This window comes from Pundamilia nyererei, unplaced genomic scaffold, assembly GCF_000239375.1.
Source record: "Pundamilia nyererei isolate P.nyererei 1_Seehausen unplaced genomic scaffold, PunNye1.0 scaffold00023, whole genome shotgun sequence".
Classification (NCBI taxonomy): domain Eukaryota; kingdom Metazoa; phylum Chordata; class Actinopteri; order Cichliformes; family Cichlidae; genus Pundamilia; species Pundamilia nyererei.
In genome coordinates this window covers 5,090,933-5,102,330 of record NW_005187424.1, presented here as the reverse complement: position 1 = coordinate 5,102,330, position 11,398 = coordinate 5,090,933, and positions in this window count along the sequence as shown.

Sequence of the window (11,398 nt, the reverse complement as noted above, 5' to 3'; positions counted from 1 at the left end):
TATATATATGTATGTATATGTATGTGTGTGTGTGTGTGTGTGTGTGTTCTCTCATTTCTTTCTCTGCCTACCTATTCTGCCGACTACTAGTGGCTACAGGTGAGGTTATGAATGTAAACCCCGAGATACTGGAACTCCTCCAAATGGGGGAGCAACTCCTTCCCAACCCGTGATAGGCACAACACGCTTTTCTGGTTCAGAACCACTGACTCAGACTTGAAGTCTTATCCACGCGGCAAAACAAATTAATTAATTAATTTAAAAAATCATTTGGGTCAAAATATTGAAATCAATTTTTCAGGGTTTTGTTTTTGTTTGTGAGGCACTCTTCTGTGTGGATTTACCTCATTTACAGCTGATACAGCAGGTGATTTTTGAACAAAAATCATGCTAAGAGCACCATCTGGAAAATTTTATCCAGGTTTTCATCTGACAAAAGCAACAGTGAGTGCAATCAATTAGCAGTCTGAGACAGTCGGCAAAGCATACTCAAAGCACTGTGCTGGAAGAGTAGTCTCTGATAATTGGTAAACTGTCCTCCCATTGACATGATGAATAACCATGGAGTTTCTGGAAAAGAAGCTCTCTAATATTTTCCTAAGGTGGGATAACTGCCACTTCAAATGAAACTGAAGATTGTGTTCATAAGGAATAAAGAGGGGGAGAAAGGTAGGTGGTGATGAGGGATGGAGGAGAGAGTGGAAATGTATACTGAAGGAGTGGGGAATGTTCTGTGTGTGGCTCATTAACTTGGTAGATGTAATCAGTGGGAGGGAGCGAGACATTTTGCCAACAACTAATGAACTGCATGGGTAGTATAGTGGTGAAGCCATACTGTACGTGCACTGGCTGAACTCTCTAGCTCGGAGACTGTGTGCATTTGCATCTATGCTCTTGTGGTAAATAGGATGCATACATAGTAACTTCACTGATCTCGCTGTGAGACATCCAAGTGATAAATAGCAGTGGTACAAGAACTGATTTACAGAGTTGCAAGACCATCACCACTTTCACAAATCACAAAGCAGCTAACCCAAGTGAAATAAATACTATGCCTGTGCCATGTTTGGCTTATTTCCTCACCCCTTTCATACATCATACTAGAATAATTGCCTTATGTAACGTCATATGAATTGGTATTTCATAAAATCATCATGCCTGTTTTTGTTCTCTTATCTATATAACATCAAAGAAATCCAATAAGTTATGACTTTTCTTTGAAATAGTTGCCAAATTCATATTTATGAGCTTATCCATTGTAAAGATGATAAAAGATAATACCTACAGTGCATTTGTGTAAGTACAGCTTGCATCCCCAGCACAGAGAGCAGCCATATGGGACACATTATGGTCTCACTATGTGGTGTCGTCAAACTGACAAGATACCGTGATTTAGCACTGCTGGAAGTGGATGGATCCATGCTTACCTTCAAAGTCATCTGTCTCCTGGCTCTGTGCGAGCCTAAAAGCCCCCAGGGACATAGTACAGCATGTTGGCCATTCAAGTACCTCTCAATTACTGCTTTTAATTCCCCTTACATTGCTGGTCTGTCTCCATTAGGTGTGACATTTCTCTGAAAATGTGAAGGATATAGCAGATTTTTTTTAATGGTTGCCACAATCCCGGTCTGCTGCAGATATTTGTTAGAAATCCATGTTTTCATATACTGAAAGACAAAATGTGAATAGCTGAGCTTTAGATGGCATTTCCCTGCAGCCAAACTACTTAATATTTCATTTAGCCTTTAAAAAGCTGAATGCTCTGTGAGTTTCTTTGAGGTTTCCACGTTCATTAATTGATTGAGTTATTAATATTTTTGTGAAAGAGGTCATTTTCTTAAATGTAATAGCTAATAAGTGTATTTACTCTGAATCATCTGAGCATTTTACTGTTTTGCCAGTACTGTCGGTGTATAAATGGACATTTTATAGCCATACTTGTAATTAGATTTAAATTTAGATTAAAACATTAAACGAAATGTATATTCAAAAGTAAATCAACTATATTATTCCACTTTAAAATACATAAAATTAAAAATAACAATCAGACGTTCCAGATTAGGTGCACTGAAATATCGTTACTGGGTGCATGTGACAAACAACCTTTATACACTGTAACCAACACAATTCCGCATGGTCGAGTGGTTACAAAAATAGCAAGCAAATGTCAGAGACTAGGGAAATAATATGGAAAACAGCTAAAACAAAAGGGGGGGGGGGGTTGGGGGGGGTTGGGTTTTTTTTTACAATTTCTTAATCACAGTCACTATTTTTTCATTATTTGGACCAGCACTGACCAAGAATAGTTCCTTAGAATCAGTGATCAGCTGAAATTGTAATGCATAAGACTTCAGACTGAGCTGCAAATGGTTGGTGTCATCATGAACCAAAATTATATAATCCATATTAACAATGAAATCAATCTGTGACCTCAGAAATATAGTATAAGGACCTATGTCTCAGCAAGGCTCCTGGGGATTACTACTTATTCAGCAAGAGGCAATAATTTGTTGCCCTTATGCCCTTTAGTAGGTTACCTTGCCATGACACTGACATGCTGACGTTAAAATGCTTCAAGCAAGGATAACTGTTACTACTGCCATGTTACTAAGCTGTCTCCTTTCTAACAGATAGAATGTTTAATATATTCTATATGTAGAACATCCCATGTTATTTCTATCAATCTATCTGTGCAGTGATGTGGTTATACTTGAGAAAAGTAATGTTTTCAGCATTACTTGTTACTTTTCTTAAAATAAAGGCAGTGTGTTACTTCATTATTTGCCAATTAACCATTTAAACCCATAGGCTACAGTCCTATACACCAACACAGATCCTAATGAAGACACACGTGCAATTTTTCTTGTAGTTTTTATGCATGAACTTCAAACCAAGGTTGAAAGTCAGCCAGAAGTGACTTCAAAGCAATCTCCATAGTGGTTCTACTTTACAAACATGAACAGGCAGAAACAGAGGCTTCAAGCCTGACTGCTCATCACTGCCTTTGTTACCTGTTGAAGTTCAGGTCTGATTTTTTTCTTTTTCTCTCAGGGGCTCTCTCTCTGGTTTACTGGGACAGTGACTTTGGATATGTGTCACTGTACACATACACCCATATTATGAAACACAAGCACTCATTAAAATAAATAAATAAATACAATGATTTTAAAAAATCAGGTTGCCATGTTTTTTTCACATCTTGTTAGGGAGCATTTACATCAGAAATAAACCTTATCCTTTCATTGTTTTTCTCTCTCCCATCTTGATATGCCCTCAAGCTGATCTGGCAACAGAGTGACCAAATCTGACCTATTCAGTCTCATTTTTAGCATGTTTGGCCCTTTCTGACATTGCAATTTTCCACACAAACGGTGACAGAGACTAGTAAAAGAACAGATTATGGTTTAAGAATATTCCTTTGATCTGTCAAGATGTCAACAGTGTATCTGTGTGTGTTACTGATTTGCTGCATTAGTGATTTGCTTCTATTAGTAATTTGAATCAATGTGTATGGAGCACCTTTTGCTCCATACATATGGAGCAAACTGATAGGCAGTCAACAGGTGATGGGAATCTACAGACAGCTGCCACTACTCATCTTAATGCAGGTAGTATAAAAAGAAAGAAGCATAAATTCCTTGTTTGCACATGACAGAATACAAATTTTAATCATTGATACACAGGGGGCTAATCTGATTCTAAGTGCCTTTGATTATAATAATGGTTCATCAAAGCTTTATGACTAAATTATTATTCTTTAAACATGTTTTAAAATTATTTTGTATTATTTAAAATAAATGTGTTTCTTGTGTTTGTGCTTACACTGCTGAAGGGAAAAAATACCTTGATAAAGTTCAAATTTAGCATCAGAATGGCAAAGAAAGTCTATTTAAGTGGCACTGACTGTGCCATGATTGTTGATGTCAAATGGGGTGGTATTAGTATTTGAAAAGCTGGAATTTCCATTTGGTCTACTGGAGATTTCCCACACAACACAACACATTAGTATTTGCAGAAAATTGTACCCAAAAAAGATATCAAGTGTACAAAGCAGAAGATAATCTCTCAATGCGCAAGACGTAAAACCTTGAAGTAGTTGGGCTAGAGCTGCATAAAACCACACATTAGAGGCCACAATTTTTTACAGGTTCATCAATATGAACAATATTTGACAGGGAAAATGTCACCTGCTATAATGACTCTCAATTTCTGCTTCAACATTTAGATGGTACACTCAAAATTTGGTGTAAACAAAAAATATACTGATCCATCCTGCCTTGTGTCAATCCTGGTGATGTTGACCAGTAAAGTTACAAAGTGGGAACATTAATCCAGAGAAGTGAGCCCACATTTTAAATATGAAGTATGTAGTAAAATAATGATATCAATTTTGTTTGGCTGGCCTAATAAGCTCTAGAAAATATATTATTTAACAAATTATAGTGATTATTTCAGTTCAGATAAATATACTTAGCAAACTGATTGTTAATCAATATATCTAATTAATCATGGTTAATTGAGTGGCACCTCAAGCTATCGAGGCGATTCTTCATTAAAGATTTAATATTATGTAAACTGGGAACAGATAAGCTGAGTTACCAATTTACCTTTAATTGTTTGTGTAAATGTTCCAAGGCTGCAAATTACAAGAAAACAATCCTATTAAGTTCAAGCCAAATGAAAAACAATTTGTTTGGTTTTTCACCTTTAAAATCCTGATAATGACTCTGAAATGATTAATGCTTGCAATTTAATTGCTGCACTGAACAGAGCTTGCTGCTCTACAAAGAATGAAAACTGAGAAAGAGAAAGGAAAAAAAAAAGAAATTGTTTCAAAATAGAAATTTCCAATGAGAAGAGGGAGCTGTGTATCCAAGATCTAAAAGCAATTAAAATAATCAGAACACGGCCTCTGTGGCTTCTTGAACTCGGATTAAATGTTCTGATTGCAAGAGAAATCACTTTCTAAGAGGGAGATCCATACCTGCCTCTAGTGTAAAGTGGCCTATTGGTAAATCCATTATCCTCAGAGACAGAGGTGTGTTAGACAAATGCTCTAAACGAACGTTATTAAGGATCAAAGGGCAGTATTTCACAGATTCTGCAAGCTGCTAAGAGACTCGCAGGCTTTGCTTCAGGTTGAAAGCCTGAGCTTTCTTGGGGGTGGGGAGGTATTGTGTGTGTGTGTGTGTGTGTGTGTGTGTGTGTGTGTGTGTGTGTATTACATTTACTATTGTATACTGAGAATCTGAATCCCAGTTCATCCTGTCCTATTGAAGGCAACCCATACACATTGAAACATTAGAGATCAGTGTGTAAACGTGCTCCAAGGAACTGGTGTGATTAGGACTGCATATAACCATCCAATTGCATGACCATTTATCTTTTGTCAATCACAGTTGCAATATCTAGCATCTATATCTAGCATTTTGGGTCTTTCACCAAGTGCATGCTTGAGATAACAATGGATACAATGGATTGATGAAATTTTCATGATGCAAAAAATGTAGGAAATGGGCAGTGATATTGTTTGAAAGACTGTGGAAAGACCTTAAGTGTAGTAGAGTGAAAAGAGATATTGAGGATGTGTAATACTTACATAAAGAATACTCTTTACTGCAGGAATGTCCAATTAAATGTCATTTCTTTATTTTCTTTCTGAGCTAGAAGGCTTTCAATTCATACTGCAATCTCAGTTTTATTGCCCCGTCCTGGTACAGCGAAGTCCTGTATAACTAGCACAGGATCATGATGGAGCTCTTACTTTCTTATCTGTTAAAATACAGTGAAAGCAACACAGAAGACCATCAGCACACTTAAACCCGCATTGCTGGGAGCGCCTGTACATATGTTTTTGTGTTTGTGTTTCTTATTTTACTCACTTGTTTAATTGTTGTTAATAACACAGGGGATTTACGTAAATCCCGGAATGCAGTTCACATCTAAAACTGAATTGATGCTTCAGAGTTGGGATAAGGAAGCAGAGTTGCAGTCTTGCAGTCACATCTCTCTGCAGCTTCTCTTCTCCTGTCATGCACCCGAAACCCCATCCCTTTAGAGACTGATGTAAAAGCCGAGTGCATGCCAACCCCAGCTCAACACCCCCAGGCCCAGCATGTGTTTAGACATTTGTAATAAGGTATATGTGTACAGGGACTGCTATCCAAACTCACTGTACCAGCAAACCAAAGAGATGGTCCCTGAGAGTAAAAAAATTCAAAGCCTTAACTTCAACAGGTAACAAAGGCAGTGATGAGCACTCAAGCTTGAAGCCTCCGTTTCTGCCTGTTCATGTTTCTAAAGTAGAACCACCGTGGAGATTGCTTTGAAGTCACTTCTGACTGATTTGAAACCTTACTTTGTGTTGTCAGCTTTGTGTTCATGCAAAAAACACTAAAAGAAAGATTGTATGTGAGTCCACATTGAGATGGGGACTTGTGTTGGTGTGTGAGACTATAGCCTATAGGTTTATATTGTTAAATGATAATTATGAGACAAAACACAAAGTAATGTAGTGAGTAATGTAATTAATTACTTTATCTTGGGAATAATGAAGTAACATAATGAATTACTTTCGAGAAAAGTGTCCTGTGTAAAATGCATAATACACTGACTACAAAGAGAGGAAATACCTCAAACATGGACATTTGACCACACAACATGCAAGTGATTTGCACGAATGTAATGTCTTTAATATGCTGCTTAGCGTTTGGGGCTTAGCGAATGGAGAGCCATTGAGAACCCAATGAGAATCAGTAAGAGAATCGATAAAGAGTTGGATTGACAAGTGAATCGAGAATAGAATCAGAATCGCTAAATTATCAATTCCCGTTCTTACGTTTATCTAGTAATGACTTGATTAATTTCTTCACAAACGACAATAACATTAGAGAAACATTAGAGAAAAAATGCTCATAACCATCTTGCAGACGTATCCTTAAGTACACCTACTTTCAATACTATTGTTATTTATTTAAACGATTTATTTTAACTATCTCTCCGATTGATCTCTCTGAGTTAACTTCAGTAATCAGCCTTTAAGGTAACAGTAATTAAACCATTACTTAAAAAGCCTTCATTTGTTCAATGTAGTTAAGTTAGGTTACTGGATTTCTAGTCATGGTAACTAGCTAATTATAGCTGACCTTCTTTTTAACTGAAAAATTCTTGAAAGAGTCATTGAAAAAAACCTACCTGATCTGATACTGTGCAGATGATACCGAACTTTATCCATGAAGCAAAACTACATACACACCAATTACTTAAAATGAAGGAATGTCTTAAATACATAAAAGCCTGAGTGACCTGTAATTTCCTGCTTCTAAATAAAGATAAAGGGGAGTTTTTTCTTTCCACTGTGTCCAGGTGGTTGCTCCTAGGTCATCTGATTCTTGGGGTCTCTCTGCATTATTGTAGGGTCTTTACCTTACAATATAAAGTGCCTCAAGGTGACTGTTGTTGTAATTTAGTGATATATGAAAAAAAAAAAATTCCTTTGTAAAGTTTCAAAAAAGGAGGAAACTACTAACAAGGGGGGGGAAAACTAATCAGTTCACTTAGGTAAAACAGGTTTTTATCCATAATAACGCAGGTATTTAGAAAACCCCATTAATAAGAAGCCACCAATAAAATGTAGAAGCTTGTGCCTCAGATGTGTGAGAAACAATTTTTCCTTACTGTCTCATTATACTGCTTGGTGCCTGTTCCTTAATGGATTAGCCATGAACATCTAAAGGCCCTGTTTTAAATAGCGACTAAGGGGACTGAGCAGTGGTACCAGGTCAAGTCAAAGTTGGAATCCAAGGAGTTTTGTGTAGCTCAGCTTTTCTCACCTGGAAACATCAGCAGGGAACTGAGTAATTTTGTCCCTATACCAGAAGCCTTTGCACAAAACAGAGGGAATTAACAGCCTTCCAGTGACAGATTATAGTGGTTAAGTGGCATTTCCATTCCATTTTCCTCTCCAAACAGAAAAGGTTTGGAGCCATGACTTTCCAACTGAGGTCTTTGCTCCCACTATTTTCTATTTGCGTGATTTCTAAAAATGTAATCCATATAATAATTTGACTTCAGATCAGCACAGATATGTTATATGCCTTCACCATATTTCCAGAAAAAGGTATTTCCTTACTTTCCACTCTCCTACTTTGACATTTCTGTTTGGTTGAATGTGCGGACTAGAAGTTGACCTTTTCGGCAGACTACCAGTGCTGATGGAATGGCTTTGGCTGTCATGGCTTCCATTAACCTGTAGTCCCTGGCTTCATGGGGTCATGGATCTGTTATGTCAATAAAAAGTGAAATATCATTGAAAACGTACATAGACTGTATTCTTTTAATCAAACTGGCATCCCTGGTTCAAATGCAGATATGCATGCATGTATGCAACCAGAAGAAACAGAAGGATGCATGATTAGAGGTCACTGCAGAAGGTGTGAATTGGGGCTGTTAAGAAGAAGAGTTGGAGCATCTTGGTGGCCATTTTATTCTGCTCACTGGAGCATTTAGGAAGCAAAGAGATGAAGGAAGAAGTCAAGTGACATTTTCATTAATTTGTTGTCAGGCATAAACTCTCCCCACCAGTGAGCTTGGCATATAAGTCTGTTTTCTTACACAGATGAATTTTTCATCATGGGACGCTGGGGCATGATTAGATGAAGAACTGAACTAGTGTGAAATAGAAATGGATTACTCTAGTGCTTGTTTAAGCTTTGCAGTACCATGTAATGTCATCATTCTAAAGAAAATTAAACTGCCTCTGATTTGAGCTAAAATCAGTTGGCCTGCAGTACATATTGACTTATATTAAAAGCCACAAGTAAATAAATTTTTCGATCCGATCGTCTACATCACATTGATCACCTTTGAATTTTGTTACCAACAACTTGATAGCGAAATGTTAAATATATATTTTAAAGTGATTAAAGTGGTTAAGCGAGTCTTAACCCTTAAATCTCTTTTTGTCTGTGAATCCTGAGAGATGTTTGGAGCTTCTGCAGATGACAGTTGACTCACTGATGATTGCCTCAATCTCATATGGCCCAGTGTACCTAGGATATAGAATTCTGAACAGGGATTTCAGCAAAATATATTTCGAAGATAATACGACTTTCTGACGTTGATTGCAGTGAGGGGTTGGAGTCCGCTAGCTGGCAGTTCTGGTCTATTGTGCACTTTAACATTGGGCAGATATTAGATGTATAGAAAAGAACACACATGGACAGAGCTTACCTTTAATGGGCCTGAGCGCTGGGAAAGGTGCCAACTTTGGAGTTTGAAGCATCCATCTCCACTATGAACTGCTGTGGGTCCTATGACAGGTGTAGTGGACTATTGTCTGAGCAGGTGAAAGGCAGAGTCTGCTTCTTTGGAGCAGGAGAAGGACACGAGTTTTTTTTAATGGAGACACTTGATGTAGTAGCAGATGAATCAGCAGTAAAAATTTGTATGGCTGAGATAATTTCTACTGCTGGGCAAACAGGGCACCGGTAAGGTTGATGGAACAGTCATAAGGTCAATGCGGAAGTAGAGAGAGGGCCTTGTTCTTCCCGAACACCTCCTGTAGGGAGTGATATTCTTTGGAAACAGAGGAGTGAGTTAGTATTAGCAGATGCTTGTTTGGCCTGGGAAATGGCTGACCTTCAACAGTGAGAGAGGCAAATACACTCCAAATTTCCACTCTTTCTTTCAGTCCACTAATTATTGATTATGTTTGTCTAACCATGGAAAGCCTGGGATAACTAGTGTTTGTCAGATAGAAAAAAACAGTACACAAAGTACTAACAATGCTTGCCAGAGTCAACAAGGTGGACAGGCTCTGTCTATTGAGTGATTCTAGCTAGGATCTGTCCCTGCAGTCCTGACACTATGAAAGTCATATCAATGGGTTTTGCTGGAATATAAAGTTGTTGAGTTAGATTAGGATCTAGGTTTTATTCCGCCACAGAGTTAACTGATACTTGGAGAGGTGAAGCGTGATGATTACAACATAGGGTAACTGGCAACATTAATCGAGGCTGACTGATTCCCAAGGAGCTGCCCACCAGTAAATGTAGGAATATTGGTGGGCGGCTCCTCGGGTATCAATCAGCCTCGATTTTGAATTTTTGGCTGCACAGAGCATGCAGCAAAATGCCCAGCCCGACTACAATAGAGACACTCTTTAATCACAATTCACCTTCCCTGCCCGTTGGGATCTAACCACGCTCTTCCTAGCTACCTTGGCTCAGCCAAAGTATCAACTGGAAACACATTTATTAGAGAAGGTGGGCAAGTGGTCCAATTTAATCTGGCAAACAGGTGAGCTGATATTGGCAGAGGGAGTGGGAGGTACTCTTCAGTCTGACAGGGAACACTGGGAAACAGTGAAGCACAAGGGTTAAACTGGAAGGTTTACAAAAACACAAGGAAGTCATGCAAGGGCGTGGCTTCACACTAACATTACACACTTAACACTAACACACTAACATAGTAGACAGTCTGGTGTAGAGTGGATATCAGAGCTCGTCCTTCAATACTGGCTGAGAATGAGATTTGAAGAGCAGCAGGAGTGAAAGCTAAAAAAGCGAGAACATCTTTACCTGTTTAGCTCTCCCTAGACTTTGGAATGAGTGAAAAGACCAAAATGGAAAACACACCGATGCAGGAATATGACAGATACTGCATTATTGTGGTAATATAAGCAGCAGAAGTGAAGCTTCTTATGTGTTAATGTTCTTTAATCCAAATCATTGGAACAGAATGCTTGTGTGCGACAGTGTAGTAGAAATTTACAGGCTACAATGTCCATGTTCCCTTTTCTCTCTTTAGCGCAAAATATTATCTTCTTAAAACACTATTGTTTATTATTTATTATTGCAAAAACTTTCATTGTGCAAGAGAGAGTTTTTCACTTGCTTGTTCTTTTGTAGCGCCGTCCCTTTCCTCATTTCACCACCCACCTCCTCCCCATACATCTCCCTCCAAGCCATTAATCTTTATCCTTCATCATTCCTTCACTCATGCCTCTCTATCCCTTATCTCTGTCACTGCCATCTCGGCTGCGTTCTGTCTTCATTTTCCAAAAGCTCTCGTACTGTTAGCGGTACGCTCAAGTCAATTTTCACGTGGTCGACTGCTCGCTAACTGAACATCTAGACATGTATTTAGTGTTTTTGTGACATTTTTTATTTATGTTTCGTTTTGTTCGCATTAAGCGATTTACATAATGGGGGCAAATTCTGACAGGAATTTCATAGGTTTCTGACCATAAATATGACTGAGCTGTGCTTTTGAGATGTTTTCTAATAGATTTAATTGAGATGTATTCATTACTAAAAGCATGGGGCTACAGTATGGATGTAAATTTTTATTTTATCTCACTGACAGATTAGAATAGGTGCCACAACTGACAGTTGAT